Consider the following 17,692-nt stretch of genomic DNA (forward strand, 5'->3'; position numbering starts at 1 on the left):
TTAATCATGTACTATTAGACTAATTAGTTAGATAAGGGGACACAGCCGGTCTGCGGGTATTGTACTTGTAAATTGCGCTATACTTTTATGTCACCTTTGTGAAAGAGGGTGCAGAAGGTCAAGTTGTATATTTGAGTCAAGTCGTTAAGAAAAGGAAATGGGGTCTTATTTCAGATGCCACGTCTCCATAAAACCCGCATGTTGCACCAAATGGAGGGTTCTACGCGCTCATCAATATTGCGGAGATGGTCACAAATAAGACAAGGTCTCTAAAAGCCAGGTTCCAAGAACATACACGGCCAAGCTGCCAGTTCAGAGGTGTCACAACACATCAGCATTGAGGCACCCGGACACTTTGTTTCACTTGACACCGTAAGGGTTTTGGATACTGAACAGGACTATTTCTTGAGAGGGGTGAAGAAAGCCATATACATAATTATAAGGGCCCATTACCCTTCATTGAACCGCGACGGGGGCCGACATCGTCTACCAGATACCTTTGACCCAGTGTTGACGTCGCACTTCAAAGAAGCCACGTGACAAGCTTCACTGGGTCAGTCTACTGAGGAAGACCAGAGTGACTGGTCGAAAGATCTAGGTGAGAGATTTTTTTTGTGTTGGACTTTAAACATGTACCAGAAGAACACTAATCTCGATTGAGAAAACAAGTGGCCACAGGATCAGACTAATAAAAAGAAACATTCCGGGGGTTGGTGAATATCTTAAGCAGCCAATACGGGGAAATTGACGGGCATTGAAGTTAAATTCTGATCGCATTTCTAGAGCGATGCACACCTATATCATGAATAGAAAAATGTGTATGGAAACTTTTTTTATTCCAACAGTTTATGACTAGACATGGTGACGGCAAACTCAAGTTATATCAACTTATTTTATGCCGTCACCAACGAAGTTAGAGGACAAATACGGGACCGGACAATACTCATTTTCACCTGAGTTAAGTGAGGAAAGTCGTGCCTTTCCCAAGGGCACAAGATCGGTGGCATGTCAGGACTCGACACCGGTTTCTCGACATACCCTAGCAAAAAACACCAATCCCTGATGACCAGTGATAAATTTTTTCTCCTCTCCCAACAAGCAAACGGCGAGACGAGTCCTGGAGACAGCCTTGGTTCTGATGCATTTCAGTTGTACGTTGTTAAACTGTATTTGTTGAGTACATTGTTAAACATGTATTTGTTGAGTACATTGTTAAACTGTATTTGTTGAGTACATTGATAAACTGTATTTGTTGAGTACATTGTTAAACTGTATTTGCTGAGTACATTGTTAAACTGTATTTTGTTGATTTCAATTAATCTGAAAGAATTAATCTAAGAAAAGAAGAGGGACAATCCCTACAATGTACATACCGACGCTAATATTTGTGAAATTTCAGGACTTAACCAGAAGCACAGCATTTTTTCTAGGCCCGATGAACTTGCGGGAAGCTACTCTCCGATGTCCTCCCAGTTATCGCACACAAATGTATCGACCTTCTTTAAATAGTTATTTTCAAATGGGGATGGGCAAAGGGCGATTTATCAAAATCAGAAAAATACACATGTATCTTCAATAGTTGACCAGGAAGGCTAGGTTTGAAATGCTGCCAAGGAATCTTGGAGACTTGAGAAAACAAAATCAATATCACACCGATATAAGTCCAGAACTATCCAGACAGAAGTGGAGAATGATGCCGCTGACATCTTCAGGAGATCACGCCTGTCCCTCCCCGGGGACGGCAGTAATCGTGCCCGTCTGCATTTACCGGCCGTGGCGACCTGACCTGTTTGTCAGGAGGAGTGGATTGTATTCCCCGCCCCATTTCGCGGCTTTATGACCGAGAAATGACCAAGCCTTATGGCGCATATGTTCTGTCCTGGGCCGAGAGGAGGTTTGGATCGTGTCAGGAGGTCCCGCGATCGATTAATGGCCGGGATATAAAGAATGGGCCGGCTGAAATTGAGTTTCTAGTACATCGTTACGCCATCAGTTCCCCCCATCAACAGAAATGGACGTAGTGGTAGCTTGTGAAAGAAAAGCTCTTTTGTAACCTATCAGATGATATGTGTCATTGTGTTCGTTGATTGCATGCTCTGGTCTTTCGTTTTCCTTTATTTCGTTTCAAATTAAGTATCATCATTACTTGAGTAAGAGAGTTCTGACAATGCCCGCAATTGTGTGCTTAATGTGTCCGCAAAGGCTATAACTTACCAGAACAATTTCCTGAAGATGTCGGAAGAAACGAAACCACTTAAGATCGGCTCAATAAGAATGAATCCAATCAAATTCCATTGACAGGCTATCAAACAATAAACTAAATGTTTCATCAAATAGGGGGTCTAAATGCACCCAAAGGATCAAAGTCAGGATAGAAACCCAGTTAGCCCCATCGCAGCAAAAGTACTGTCATGTGAAAGCGTAAAGTAACCAGGGCCGTTTCTAGAAAATTGAATTATTTACAATCATTATACTAATTGAATGAACGTAACACATTTCACTAACAAGTCCCTTTGAAGAAAAACTGAATGCTTCGCTGATGGAGGATACAAATGCCACTGAAAAGAAGAAGAAAAAAGCTAAATGTTTTCAAAATGGCCTCTAGGCTCAATGCCTAGAAGGGCCGTTTCTAGAAAATTGAATCATTTACGATTATACTAATTGCAAAAAAGATACACATTTCACTAACAAGTCCCTTTGAAGAAAACTAAATACTTCGCCGATGGAGGATATAAATGCCACTGAAAAGAAGAAGAAGAAGAAAAACTAAATGTTTTCAAAATGGTTTCTAGCCTCAATGCCAGGAAAGTGGCTCCATGTTTTGATGAAGAAGCTGACTAGAAAACTGAATACTTCCCTGATGGAGGATATAAATGCCACTGAAAAGAAGAAGAAGAAGAAAAACTAAATGTTTTCAAAATGGTTTCTAGGCTCAATGCCAGGAAAGTGCCTCCATGTTTTGATGGAGAAACTGACTTCGAGGTAGAGTACACATGCCACTGAAAAGAAGAAGGAAAAAACTAAATGTTTTTAAAATGGTTTCTAGGCTCCATGCCAGGAAAGAGCCTCCATGTTTTGATGGAGAAGCTGACTTCGGGACGTCGGTCCTGTGATTGATTAAACTCTCTAAATGGAGTTACAATGTCAGGGCTTCGATCGTTTCCTATCAGAAAGAGGAACGTTAATGGATTTGGTACGGTGAAAGGAAGTTGACATTGATGCCTTTAGCCATAATGAAAGCCCTTTCAGTCAGTTTTAGAAAGATACCAATTATTTATCCGGCAGAAATGTCCTGAGTTTGCTATGCCGTACTATTTTAGGCACTGAAGAAATAGATTCTTTCCTCGTAATTTGTGTAACAGTAACTTTATTTTTTCCTTAATGTAGAATATAAATATATCAGCATAAATCTTTATGCTTTAACCATTCTTTAACTTGCTGAAAGAATAGTAAAAAATGGTGGAAAAACACAGCAAAATTGATTTTTATGCTGTATATATAACGTCTTTTTAAGCTACATTCGTAATTAAGAAAAATATAGAGGACAATATATTGTGGTAAATCTACAGTTCTATATTTGATACGCGTCTGCACAACTCGACAAGACGAATATTTTAATTTCATAAAAGACTGACGGATCGTGCAGACGGGACGGGACTTTTCCGGTCCATTGTTCGGCTGTAAAAGGCGATTCTCATTGATGAGTGTCCAGGCGTCAGCCACAGACGGCCATATCCGCTCAGATCAATATCATTTCTGCACATTGATGTACATGTACTTCCACTCACACAACAGCACTTTCATGGACGTGAAATAAAAGGAAAACGCTGAGTGATGATACGTCCGCTTTCCAATTTCGGTTTCCATTGGGTTTGATTATTCTTTGGAGATAAAGAATGGCAAGATGATTTGCGCCAATTGACTTTTCCGCCTCTGTTGGTGGGTGCTGTACTGTTAATGGACTGTAATACCCTTGATGTAATGATTTTCGTTCTGATACACTCTTTGAAAGCTTACAAAAGTCACATAGATCTTGCGAAGCGATTCAAAACAAAGCGAATCTTGTGAGTAAAGTTAATCTTCTGTGTACTTAATTAAGTATGGAAACAGTACTATATCTGCATCGAATATGTCTCAATGATAGCTGTAAAACCACAACATCGATGCTTATTGAGAAACTGACACTAAATTTTTGCCTTCTGTGCATTTTTATGTTACCAGTTTTTCCGAGCGCGGCAATCTGCCGATATATGAGCAAAACTGGTGACTTGAGAAGAAGAAGGAAAACTTTCAGTCAACATACATGTAGGAGCCTGTCACAGCCCCCTAGGAAGAAATTACAACAATAACAAGTAAAATCTGAGATTTTATAACTCCGGGCTTTTTATTGCATATTTTTATATAGGGTTTTTAACAAAGAATTTATCGAGACCGGACACCCCTCTGTGTGAGGAGTCATATATACGTGGACCAGACCGAGAATAGCTTAAACACGCCAAAGGTCAACGGTCGCGACCACTTTTAAGCTCAAAGGGGTGTTTTAGGGCCACCAAAAAGGCACCATATTCACGCCTGAAAACACATATACAATAAAAACAAAAGAACGTGCATCATTTGCAGCTCAATAGCAAAGCATATACCGAGTCTCAAAAGAATCCGTCCACCCAAACTCGAGAAACAGCTGCGAACATGAAAATCTAAATCTCTCACAAAACCCTTCCGCGGAAGGATGTCTCCTCCCCCGGCCCGGAGGTAATAATGATACACTGTGGATACAGGTACCGGTACTCTATGCTTGATTTTCTTCCAGCCTCTGAATGCGTGAGTTTGTTTACATCTACCTCTCACAACAGATACGTTTGACCCTTCAGATGATGACCCTTTTATGAAACAGCTAGGGAATAAAAAAATCAGAAAGTGTGAGCACTTGTCAAGCCACAAGAAAGCTATATCTTCTGCAATGATGTATGCAGAACAGAGTCCATGTCCCTAATCTCAAGTAGCGGCGGTGTATTTACTGTTATCAGCACAGTTGTTGTGACGCATTTTGTTTTATCTTTAAGACAGTCCCAGCAGCTGAAGAGCCAGACCATTGCACAAAACCTGCAGGCAGCGATCTTTGAACTTTATTTCGTTGCTATTTGGCCACCCTGGACCACAGCAACATAGAAATACAGTTCTAAAATTGCAATTACTTAAAACAAACAGGAGGTATTAATATTACACTGAATACAATAAAAAATACATTTGATAAAACATATCTACGAATAGATACAAAATATTAAGCATGGTATATCCAGAAGATAAGAAAAATTTACTACATGTATGATGCCTACTTAACTATCATTTTAATGACTTGTCTCTTGTTTCGAATGCTGTGTACAGATACTTCCCCAATTGTCTTGTAAGGGATACAGTTGGACCGGCTAACAATTTTATAAATCTGTGGGGATTAGGGCTCTTTGCGTAAAAATCGGTGGTATTTGTCTTCTATCACCCATTATCTACATATTTAAAGTTAAAACTTTTGATTTAAAGTTAAAACCTTTGATCAAACACAAAGAAACCTCTCACCAGTCACTCTGGTCTTCTTCAGTAGACTGACACAGTGAAGCTTGTCACGTGGCCTCTTTGAAGTGTGACGTCAACACTGGGTCAAAGGTATCTGGTAGACGATGTCGGCCCCCGTCGCGGGTCTACATAGTTCGCATAATCGTTCCCTTTTCTCTGTTTTTGTATGTCTTTTCTATATTCAATGTATGCGCCGAGCATCTGTGATATACGAATCGTATTACACTCGGGCAATTTTTTTAAAAATAGAGTACAAAGCAACAACTCCAATACAGATTGCGAGACTCAAAAAACAAATACCTTGTAAATATTTCCAGTAGACCGTCTTTGATTGTCTACCAACTCCCTGATGAATAAAGTCATCCAATATCATTATTGCATGTTATTGGTACTTGCAAGCAATTTGTAAGTCTTTGTTGGTATTAGGAAACACCCTCTTGTGGGCCGCTAAGGACGGATTTAACGAGCGCTTCGGCAGACGTGGTTGTATCTCTTTGCGGTTTGAACTGCCCATTACACTAAATCAACCTAAGACAGGCTACCTACTCATTAACATTTCAGCTGACGTCTGCAGCAGAAGGCTTGAACCAGATTCATGGATTACGAGGTGATATTTCTTTATTTATTTGCAGTATCAAAATTTACGTGGCAGAAACGTAAATAGCAGTAATGACCGCATAATGTGTCCATTCTAGGACGAGCTTCACCGCCTCTGGCAGGACCACGTCGGCATTCGGCCGAGGTACGCTGAGAGGGTGGAGGGGAGCAGCAAGCAGGTCGTTGACCTCTATGCTAACATTGATAACACGCTACCTTGCGTGTTTTTTATCAAACAAAATTAATACAGTTTAGGAGAATCGTACTCGGACACGATTTGAAAGGAACGTGTGGCACTTGGACCAGATGTGAGGAATGCTATTTACCCGAATCGCGGTTCAGGCGTTTCCGTGTGAACAAGGCTCAACTGTATCATCAATACTTGAAATAAGTGATCTTCTGCGTTCATGGCTTTAAAATGACGATTTTGCATCAATGATTATAATGAATTTCCCAATTGATAGATTTTAAAGGTCCAGTAGTGGTAGCTGAATGGTCGTTTTTTTTTGTTTATTGAGATCTCCATTAGTATGGTAAATTCCATACTATTCTTCCTGGAGTCCAGCAACATAAAATAAAATAACAATGATAATAATTACTTTTAGCAATAATAATGATAAATATAACATACAAATTATGCTGAAATTATGACAAACTTGAAACAAAATCAGCATAGAAAAATAAGTGCATTTGAGATCAGAGGTCAAATAATAGAAATAATATATCTGAAATGAAATGAAAGTAATAATTGATGTACTTGTCCAATCAACGGAAAAATTGAAATAACAACGGTTGTCGTTGAACGGCCTCCACCCAGTGCCGTGGAAAGGGAGCCTAAGGGGGGTTCCTACCATCTATAAGATCTGAAAGGTACAGGAACAGTGCTATTCCATACATGTCAAAACTCTTAAACATTGCTTTGTCTACGTGTAATCGACCAACTACCAATTGTATATACTTTTGTTATTTAGTTTGGTTGTAAATATTAATGATATTTTGTGTGTTACCTAAAACTACGTAATTCGGCCTAATGTACAATGCATTGTATTATTATTGCAATGTTGTTTTAGTTTTATGTCAATTTGCAAAAAATAAACCATTTTATAATATAACTTTATTGCGGAACAATTGTACAGTGTACAAAGTATGGCATCTACTAACGTAAGTAAGTACATGTCAACTACATTTTCATAAGGCTAATCTAATACAAAAGTGGGTGGCTATTATGAGATAGGTATCAACTTAAACAATCGTTTAAGGAGTTTCTAATATCCATACAGTCTTTAATATATATCCCTATGTATAGCATGTAGGGTTTGTCACAAGTCAATATGTATTTAAATTTTCTTTCCAAGTTCATTGTGGTGAATGCTGGGAAAGAATCTGATAGTCTAGTGTATAGTGCATTGCGTACATTAATATATTTAGGACACACAATCAAAAAGTGATACTCGTCCTCAATAAGCTCTGGACAAAATGGACAAACCCTCTGTCCTTAGTGTGCACACATCCAGAACCTGAATGAACGTCCATGGCTTTGGCCGCCAACCCAACCGTACTAAAACTAATGATCATCTGACAAACGGCCGCCGCTCTTCGGATCCTTCACATTAGTTCTAAGTGGGAGGACAGCTTTGCGTGGGCGTCTTCCTTCTTAAAGAGGGTTCAGTGGAATAGCCACACGGAGTATTAGGCCCCTGATCTATTAGCCATGACGAATCATAAAATGTCAAATGTAACATTACCATTGAGTTACTATAGCCTTTGCTGATGAATAATCATGTGTCTAGCGAAATGCATGGTATTTTCTGCAACGTTAAGTATCTGATGGCAAACGTATAACCTGGAAGAGCATCTACGGCATAGAAACTGTACAAATGTTGGGCAAAAAGGCCACACCGTTTTAATTTGTTGGTTCTCAGATTTTAAAAAAAACATGGACAGGGCGAAAAAAAACAAAATAAAAACAGGTCTAGTGTAGGCATCCTACTATAACCCCAAATGCTACGAAATAAGCCATGTAGTCAACACAATTGCTAATATCTAAAGAATGAATTTTGAACTTTCAATCAAACCACTGCATTCAATTTGATAGATGGAAAACTATAGGAAGAAAGGGACTGTTGGGGGTTAAATATAAGCATTTTTGAGTTGATTCAGAACCAGAATCTTTTTTTTTTGCAAATTAAAATTAAAGAGGCGAATCCGAGAACCAATAAATTAAATTGGTATGGCCTAAAGTACACGTATACTACAAACTGTTGATTTTCACGTGTGATTTTTATATTATTGGAATGACGTATAGAGGAAGGAATTGGTCAACAGTTACAACGCATGCATCCTTGTTTCTTTTTGAAGACATTAAAACATAGAAGTACAATGATGGTTATGTTATATGCATGTTCTGCATTTTAATCTGCCTCATGTGTCGGCCCAATGCAGTAATTGATGCATGTATGGTTGTTATATAACTGAATATGATTGTACATAAACAAGAGTAGCTAATATAATTTGAAATATCAATGGTTTATTATCAGTAGATGATCGCTCTAGAATTATGATCGCTCTGCCTTCAAAGAAGAAGTCGTACCCCATAATAGCTAGCGTAGTAGTAGAAGTAGAAGTTTTTCCAGACAGTTGTTACCTGTCTCCTGTTACTGTATTGCAATGAGTAGTATACTTGATTGTACAAGCAATTAGCCTTCGGGCATGATTTTGCAAACTCAAATTATTTCTTAGAAAGTTAACTTTACCTAACTTTCGGGAGACCTATTTCAAAGCATTACTCCTTAGTAATGAGTGACACTTCAAATGGCATCTCACTGCTTAATGTGCTTAATACGGCGTCGTTAATCTACGATTGGTAATCACGTTACGCAATCTTAATTCGATCTATTCCTGGCGACGTCCCCATTGGTTACCATTGAAACGCCATTTTCAAAGGCTAAAAGTCATATGACAGATATAATGGTCGCCACTGTGGAATTTTACGTAGCGTGTACAGTAATGCCTTCTTGAAAGGGCAGGAATCCACACAATCGTTAAAGAATAATGATATGGATTGAAGACTTGAAGTTGACATATTGGATCGGTAAATAACACAAATAAGCGTTTTCCGACGAATTCATGTGGAGTGTCTGTATCATTGGATCGCCTTGGCGCCGAGGTAATGTGATCACAGACGGCGATTTCTATCACTATTCGATTTGCAGTCACTGGTAAATCTGATAACCTTCTAAACAGAAAGTAAAGGGTGCAAATGCCTTCCGTTTATCGACGTTTGAGGAACATGCCGTTACATATCGGTTTTGCTAGACTGATATTTAAAGGAGTTACGAATTACGTGACTCATATGAGTTACACACCGGCTAATCCGGATTTGAAAATTTGATTGATTAAAACTAGATTGGAGTAGATTTGTTGATACCACATGTAAAATCATGTATTCCCTGTTGAGAATTCATTTCTTACAGCAACGTCTATTGAAAATACTCAGTGGCGACGTATGCAAGATGCTGACGTAAGTTTCTTTTCTTAACCCTCAACAGTACACCTTCCCGGACTGATTAATCTGTACACCTGGGGTCCGCGCGGACCCCAGAACAGTTTTTTGCTAATTTTTAGAAATTATCAACATGCTACCAGCTCAATTGTTTTGCAAACTGATGTGGGAACCTCTGTGTCCACATTACATACCATTCTCTGAAAACTTGGTAGACATACGATGAGTGCATAAAAACATATAAAAACGGAAATAAGGTAATGTATAAGAACGCCAGTGTATCCATTATGATCGAAAGCCGGCTGGGGTCCGCGCGGACCCCAAAAGAAAATCAGATATAATTCTTTTTTAAATGGTAGAAACGGAGTTTTCTGCACTGTATTGAGAGACAACTTTGTGGGTGACAATTACCTAAGATTTCAGAAAAAAATCTTTAGAAACAAAAAAAGATATTACAGAATATATAGTGCTGGGGTCCGCGCGGACCCCAGGTTTGGGGTTAAAGGTGCCACCAACAAAGAAGTACGTAATGTGAATTATTGAATTGAAAGACCTTTATTGTACGTTTGTGCTCTAACAAGCTAAGTACAGGTCATGAATAGACAAGGAAAAGGATACAGCAATGGCACTTAAACTATACATACTAATGTGATCTACTATTTACATGTTCAAATTCTTCTCGCTTCTTGACGCAGTTATAGATGTACGAGAATATAGAACTAAAGATACATGGTTTGTCAAGTTTCATAAGAAATATGAATTTTTCTAATTCATTCAAATGTCCAAAGCTGGGGAACTTATCTATTATATGAGAATAGAGGGAATCTCTCTCATTACTATATAAGGTACAATCGACAATAATAATAAAGGTTTGGTTGTTATCCAAGGGTTTGAAATCAGTATAGGCTTATTGCTGTCTACTCGTGTGTGTGTGTGTGTGTGTTGTGTGTGTGTGTGTGTGTGTGACTATTTCCCTATTACTTTATTTTTGATGAAAGCAAAATCACGTTTTACAGAATACACGATTCATGATAAGTAATGAATGCTAATGAATAGCAAAGTTCTTTGATCACAACCATTTATTTTTCACAAGCCGACGTTTCGATGGCCGTCTGTCATCTTCATCAGGGCAATTCTGACTGGTTTACTGACGCTAGATGTTACTTGGTGCATAGTGCACTAACTAGCATATGATGCTATTCTGAACATAAAACTATGCAGTGCAAAACTATAGGCATACCAGTTTCACTCATGTAACTACTGCGTTTAAAAACCATTCGTTCACTACAACTAGTGGTACATTAGCCTTGGAATGATGCCGATGATGACATTCGCTAATAATTATTCTCCATAGATGTTTTCCTGTCGGCAATAAGAAATGCCCCTGATATCACCAAAGCACAGTTCAGCACAGAAGCGGCTCCTAAAAGCGTCTGCTGACAGTTGTTTGGCAGTGATTAACGACCGAAGCGCAGGAGGGGTGATACAGTAACGAAGACAGATCTATTGTAGAAGATGTTATTGAATTAGCCACTTACATTTCATCTCGCTTCTATCCCAACGAGATCCTGTAACACCCCCATCGAATTCTCCAAAGAGACCAGACATCTGGGAAACCTCTTTGGGGTAGCGTTCAGCACTGTATGGGGGGTTTTAAAGTGACTTGAACAATCCGCTATGGGGACTGTATAAAGTCTTTCGAATTCTAAAGTGCTAAATGTCAAGTTGTGAAGTCCATTTGAATCCATCATCTGTACTTCCCTGGGGTGAATGTTTTTCGTAAATTCTAAGTAAACGTTAAATAACTAAATACACTTGATTTATTCAAGTGGTACTTAGCTTCTTCATTAGTTTATTTTGCTACAATTTTGTTTTTAACTGCATAATGGTTACTTAAGTACGATTTGTTGATATTTTCTCTTCAGTTGCCTTGATTTTCATTTAAGTATTTCAGTTAATCAGTTTAATTGTGAGTGTTTTGTTATGTTAAAGAGAAGGGACTTTACAAGCCTTTAAGGCTACATCTTCTCCTGTACGGTGTTTTTAATTTAACTTAATTTACTTTACCTTGTATCTTGTTTTATTTGTGCGAAATAAATAAATAAACAAGAGACTAGCACACAAAACAAAGTCCGTCTACAAACATCTGATGTGGCAGCAATACAGATGTGGTCGACAGTCTGAACAATTCGCAGAGTTCCAAGGTAAAGATCAGTGTTACTTGCTATATGTGTAATAATAATTTTACTGAAAAACTTAAATATTCTGATCATAAGTTATATGTGGACCCTGGTTGCTATACGTTTGTATTTTTTCAATGGATTTTTAAATTTTATTTTACATTTAATTTCAACATGCAAAAAAATACAATACTTAGTGGTGGCGCACTCAAGCAATTTGCTTATATTCACGTCACCACTAGACATAAAATTACATCACAAAACATGGGTATCGTCCAGGTAACAAGAGAACAGAGTTTAGCTATTACTTATAAGATATTATAAATTAATACAGAAGTATAAATCAGTTGTTAAATCGCTTAGTTTCAGAGAGATATAGCTGTGTAATAATGAGTATTTGAGAGTTGACTTTTGGCCATGTTGATTTGATTATATGATGACATCCGCGCGCGCATGAATTTTCGGCCGTTTCCAAAAAAAAAGTTTTCAACCATACTGTAAATCGTACAAAACAGTTGCAAAATGAGCAAAAATATACCATAAGTTACAAAAAAATTAATAAAAACTATACCAATGTTGTAGAATGCCAAATTTAAACGAAAAAAGACGAAATTGTAAAGAAATGAACTTGAAGACTAGATTATTCGCCAAACCATATTCTGTGCCATTTGCTCAACCCTCATGACCACGTAGATTTCATAATGAAAAGAACTTTTGTTTTTGCAAAACTTTTTTTTATTCGCACGCGCGCATCAGTTTTGGGGTTCCCGGGGGATGTCATCCATATAATCAAATCAACATGGCCTTAGATGAAAGTAAAGGTGATCCATTAAGTAGCAGATACACAGTAGCACTATCGGAAATGTTGTTAGTGGGGTCGTGTGGCGCAGTCGGTAGCGCGTTCGGCTCACACCCGAGAGGTCGCGGGTTCGAACCCTGCCCACGTCGCCGATCTTGTGCCCTTGGGAAAGGCACTTTACACGACTTTCCTCACTTCACTCAGGTGTAAATGAGTACCTAGCTTCTGCTAGGGACGTCCCTCGGATAGGACGTTAAATGGAGGTCCCGTGTTCGGGGAGAGCCACACCCCACGCACGTTAAAGAACCCACCGCACTTATCGAAAAGAGTAGGGGTCCTTCCCGGTGTGAGTGGTTCAAACGTTACAGTCTGTTCTCGGGGTTGACATCTTTGAAAAGGTGATAGTCACCTGTTATGTCAATCCTTCCACAAATGTGGTGAATCGTCATAAAAAAAATATTTAAGAATGGGATATTTACTTATAAAATATTTCAAAGGCTTGATAAGTCTGTGGAGTTTGTTGTTCTTACCTTGTTTCTAAACAATTGATGAGTATCTCTATTGATTAGTATCTCTATAAGGAGACTCGGTGAGTCATAAAAACAAGTCTGTAGATTTATAATACTCTGGAGACAATACACATGGATGAAAAGCTCATGTAATAACAGTCACAAACTTATGAACTGTCTCCTATAAAAGCTATGATAAGCCTTTGACGCAGTCGGGGTTTGCACTAAAGCTCATAATGACTTTGTTTAGTGACAGGCTTATGCATTTGTATGACTAAGCGATAGACTCCGCGCCTGTTACAATGTCCCACAATTATCAGTTACAATTATCTTATATGTACGAGACAATACGCTACATGTGGGTGTGGAAATCTTGATAAACTTGTATAAAATTACCAGTTATGATTATGTTTACCGAAGGAAAACTTATTGTTTTTGCTCAGTTTCTTCTTCTTCTTCTTCTTCTCCAAACAATTACCTCTGACCTGGCCAATGACCTGATTTGTTGATGTCTGTCACCATGGTAACTGCTGTTGGGTTACGTAATGTTGCAATTTCATAGTTGGAGGGATTTAGACTCCTGTCACCATACATGTAAATGTGTTTGAGTAAGAATTATCACAGCAGACCTTATGCGAAGGTAAACATTGTGCATTTGCTTTGCAAATGTTACTTTTCTAGCTAATGATATGCTTTAGGCAACACCTATTTAATTTGTTGTGTCTTGCATTTTTTTTCACAAAAATATGAAGCGACAGGACGAAAAAAAAACAGGTCTAGGCATCCTATGATAGCCCTAAATGCAACGATAGTAGCCATGAAGTCAACACAAAAGGCCGGGTTAATATTTAAACAATGAATTTTGAACTTTTAATCAAATCACTGCAATGATAGATGAAACAATTGTAACAACTAGGAAGAAAAAGACTTTTCTTGGCTATTGGGGGCAACATATGAGTATTTTTGACTTGATTCAGAACCAGATTTTTTTTGCAAATCAGAAGAAAATAAAGAGACGAATCCGAGAACCAACAAATTAGATTGGTGTGGCCTTATTCTTAAAAACTCATGGGTCAACTTAACAAAACTCTTGGATGGTGATCATTGCAAGTTTTGTTCTGATTCTTATATAACCAAAATCAAACATTTTATCATCGCAAATACACAATTTATGAAAACATACCATGTTAATATAAAACACTAATATGAAATATATTAATTATCGTACTCTACTAATCACCTCATTTTCTACATCGTTTTCAATTTTATTTCACACGCCAGAAGATTTTTTCTATTTTGTTGTTGATTTGCATAACGTTGCTATTTCCTTTCAACTGGATTTTTATAATACATTTGCATACATTAATTCAGTATCGTTGTGATTGTAAGATGTTGTAAACATTATGACTGCTCTACTGTTGCATATCGTAATAATGAATGAATGACGACCTTTATTGCACATTTTTGACACACTGGGATAAGTACAGGTCAAAACAAAACATGATAAAAAGATATATACAAAATAAAACTAGCTATCATTACAAAAATTCAACCTCTCGTTTTTCAGCTATAGTAGAGATACAGGAACAGATATGTTTTTCGATAGAAGGTTTGTCAATTCGCATTAGGAATATGATTTTTTTCTACAGTGAACAATGAGTCGCCACAAGCAGTTGCAAAAATACAGAAACAAAAAAACAACTTTCATACGTCATATCCACACCATCCTATGACGGCACATTTATCAGACAAGACTGGTTCCATTTGTTCTGATTAGTTACCAAAGTAATTTGGATAAAGTGCTTTTATCGAAGATGCCCAGACATTGTTGGATAGACATCTCGAGTCCAGGCAGCCCTTAGTTTGAACAACACTGTTCTAAATTCCTTTGGGTAAATGGATATTTATGCTTCATTCAGAAGCCTTTTTTTCTAATAGGAACAAGACTTTCATAGCCTGGGTGCCAAACACATAGCACACAAAACCAACAATTCATATCATGAATATACGCAAATAGTTCCAATTGTTAATGTTTTCAACTTTTTTGTGATGGTTGTCTTTTATATCATACTTTTCGATCCATAAGACTGCCCGGCCGGGCCCCGATTTGGAAATGTGACCTAGCCTCAGCATTACGTGTGGAAAAGAAGGAGGTTATATCGGGAATTCGTAGGAAGGACTTGAAGTCGCAATGATGTTCTCGAGATAGCTCCATCATCAATGAGTCGTACTGTCCAAATACGGGTCTGCGCCAAAAGTTTGTGAATTTTTAATAGAAGCCGCCTCAGCGCCGGCCGGAGCACAACCGGGCCCCGACACGAGCCGTAAAAGAAGATTTAATTGTGACTATGACAACCGGCGTCAGTCCGGTTTCATGACGTCGGCCGGCGTCTACACCGGGAACATGCCGCGCGGACCCCGTTGAAAATGTGACTCCAGCTTAACAATTAGATCCACTATTGCAAAGTACTTGGTGTAAAGAATAGCAAAGTTCTTTGATCACAACCATTTATTTTTCACGAGCCGACGTTTCGATGACCGTCTGTCATCTTCATCAGGGCAATTCTGACTGGTTTACTGTGCACTGACGCTAGCTTAAGTGCACTGTGAACTATGTAACACCTTTAGTGCACTATGCACCAAGTAACATCTAGCGTCAGTGCACAGTAAACCAGTCAGAATTGCCCTGATGAAGATGAAAGACGGTCATCGAAACGTCGGATCGTGAAAATTAAATAGTTTTGATCAAAGAACTTTGCTATTCATTCGTTTACAAACCTGATGAAATTATTTACGGATACTTGGTGTAAAGATAAGTGACGTGAAAATCCTTGCAGGCATCTAGTCCATACCATTGATAACACTTACATTGTTCTCTTACTATATCAAACGTATAATACCAATAAAACTACTTATGCGTATTATATTTAGTGCAATAAACGCTATTATGTAGTAAAACATTTAAAACGCTACAGGCCCTTTGCCCCTAGAATTCACCTAGGTTGAACCTGTGTGTTGATCTAATCCTTATTAAAACTACGCACTAAATAAGAAAGAGAGAAGTAGTTTGATTGCATCAATTATGCGACCTTTGCTGCATTTTCACTTTTGCAATTAAGTTCAGGTTCAACAACTACTGAACCCAATTTCTATCACTTAATCCTATGGAGGCAAAGGTTGCGTTATCCAATATTTCCCACCAAACACCCTATCACCTGACTTTGGGCAGGGGCCAGACTGAGGATTGACTAGGTAGCCTCCAAAGGTGAACTAATTTGTCTTACCTGGCCCATGTTTTACCATTTACAAGGTTTACATATTAATCCGCGAGACCAAATGCTGGGTTGATATCAAACTGCTCTGATGACGATTATAGACGTATTGTAGTTCCTATCAGTATTTCTGGTTGTATTATGTTTTTTTTTTGTCTATCATCTTTTGTCTATTTTTTGTTTTTTGTCTTGCAACTTTCTTTTGATGTGTTTGAGTGTGGTAGGATTTTCTTATAGTCCAGTGGCATAGGTGGCAAAATCAGCTGAATTGTGCACTTTTGTCTAAAAGCACCAAATTTGGCATACACTGGTTGAACATTTACTACACAAATTTGGATATGGAGGCATTTCCATTTCTGCCCAGGAGCACCGTGACGTCATCTTGAATTTAGAACCCCCAAAATAGACGTAATTCTTTTCAAACTTGTTTCTGATGGAGCTCTAATATTTCAAGTTCTAAGTTTTTTCGCAGGTTTACAAAATGTTTAAATCATGTTGAGGAAGTTGGTTGCTCGTCATATTGTTTCTAATCAATTGAATTATACAGCATGTGGCCTGCTACATGACTTTTGACACCATCGATGCCACGTTGATACTTTGTCCTAACAAAGATTTATGTAGTGGAACACTGCTAGATTAAAATGCGAGGTGAGGTGTATATGTATCAATCTTCAGATTCGCTTGGTTAAAAAACATGCGAAAGACACGTGTATGTATCAAAGGGTTGATGAAAATTTATCGACTCAACTTGAAGACAAATTGGTGTCAGGGACAGTCGTGGCCTACTGCGTCTGCTGATGCCAAGAAAAGAGCGTTCTGTTCATGCTACAGAAACTTGGAGCGGTTGGAGCATTTTTATTGAAATTTAAAAAAAAATAAGTGTCCTTTTCACTGCATTACCTTTAACATGAAGGAAATGAACAAGAAATCGAAGACTTTCTTGAAGTGTACAGCCCTTCATAAATCCACCATTCCGACCCCCCATTTTTCTTCTGCCTAAGTTATGACAGAGAGTTCACATTTTCTTTAAATTGTCTGATTTTTTGGCTGCTGTCATACTGCCTGTCAATCTTTTACCCACAGCTACGGGCAGTCAACTTACTCTGTCGGGACATACATATGTATACAAGCAAACCTACAAACCCGCAGACAAACCTACTCAAAACAATACTTCCGTACCGGAAAGTAATTGTGTTCTGAAAAAAAAAGTAACAAGAAAGAATCATTTTCATCTTACATTATCAATGTTTGAGTAAAATTTC

General features: G+C 38.2%; 1 non-coding gene across 1 annotated transcript; it reads left to right on the plus strand.

The window, feature by feature from the left end:
• Window positions 1-12,726: 12,726 nt before the first annotated feature.
• Window positions 12,727-12,798, plus strand: Trnav-cac. Its single transcript has one exon. It is a non-coding gene; the product is annotated as a tRNA-Val (tRNA).
• The last annotated feature ends 4,894 nt before the right edge of the window (window positions 12,799-17,692 follow it).

The sequence above is a fragment of the Branchiostoma belcheri genome, unplaced genomic scaffold, assembly GCF_001625305.1.
Source record: "Branchiostoma belcheri isolate BF01 breed outbred unplaced genomic scaffold, Haploidv18h27 scaffold181, whole genome shotgun sequence".
In the NCBI taxonomy this organism is placed as follows: Eukaryota; Metazoa; Chordata; class Leptocardii; order Amphioxiformes; family Branchiostomatidae; genus Branchiostoma; species Branchiostoma belcheri.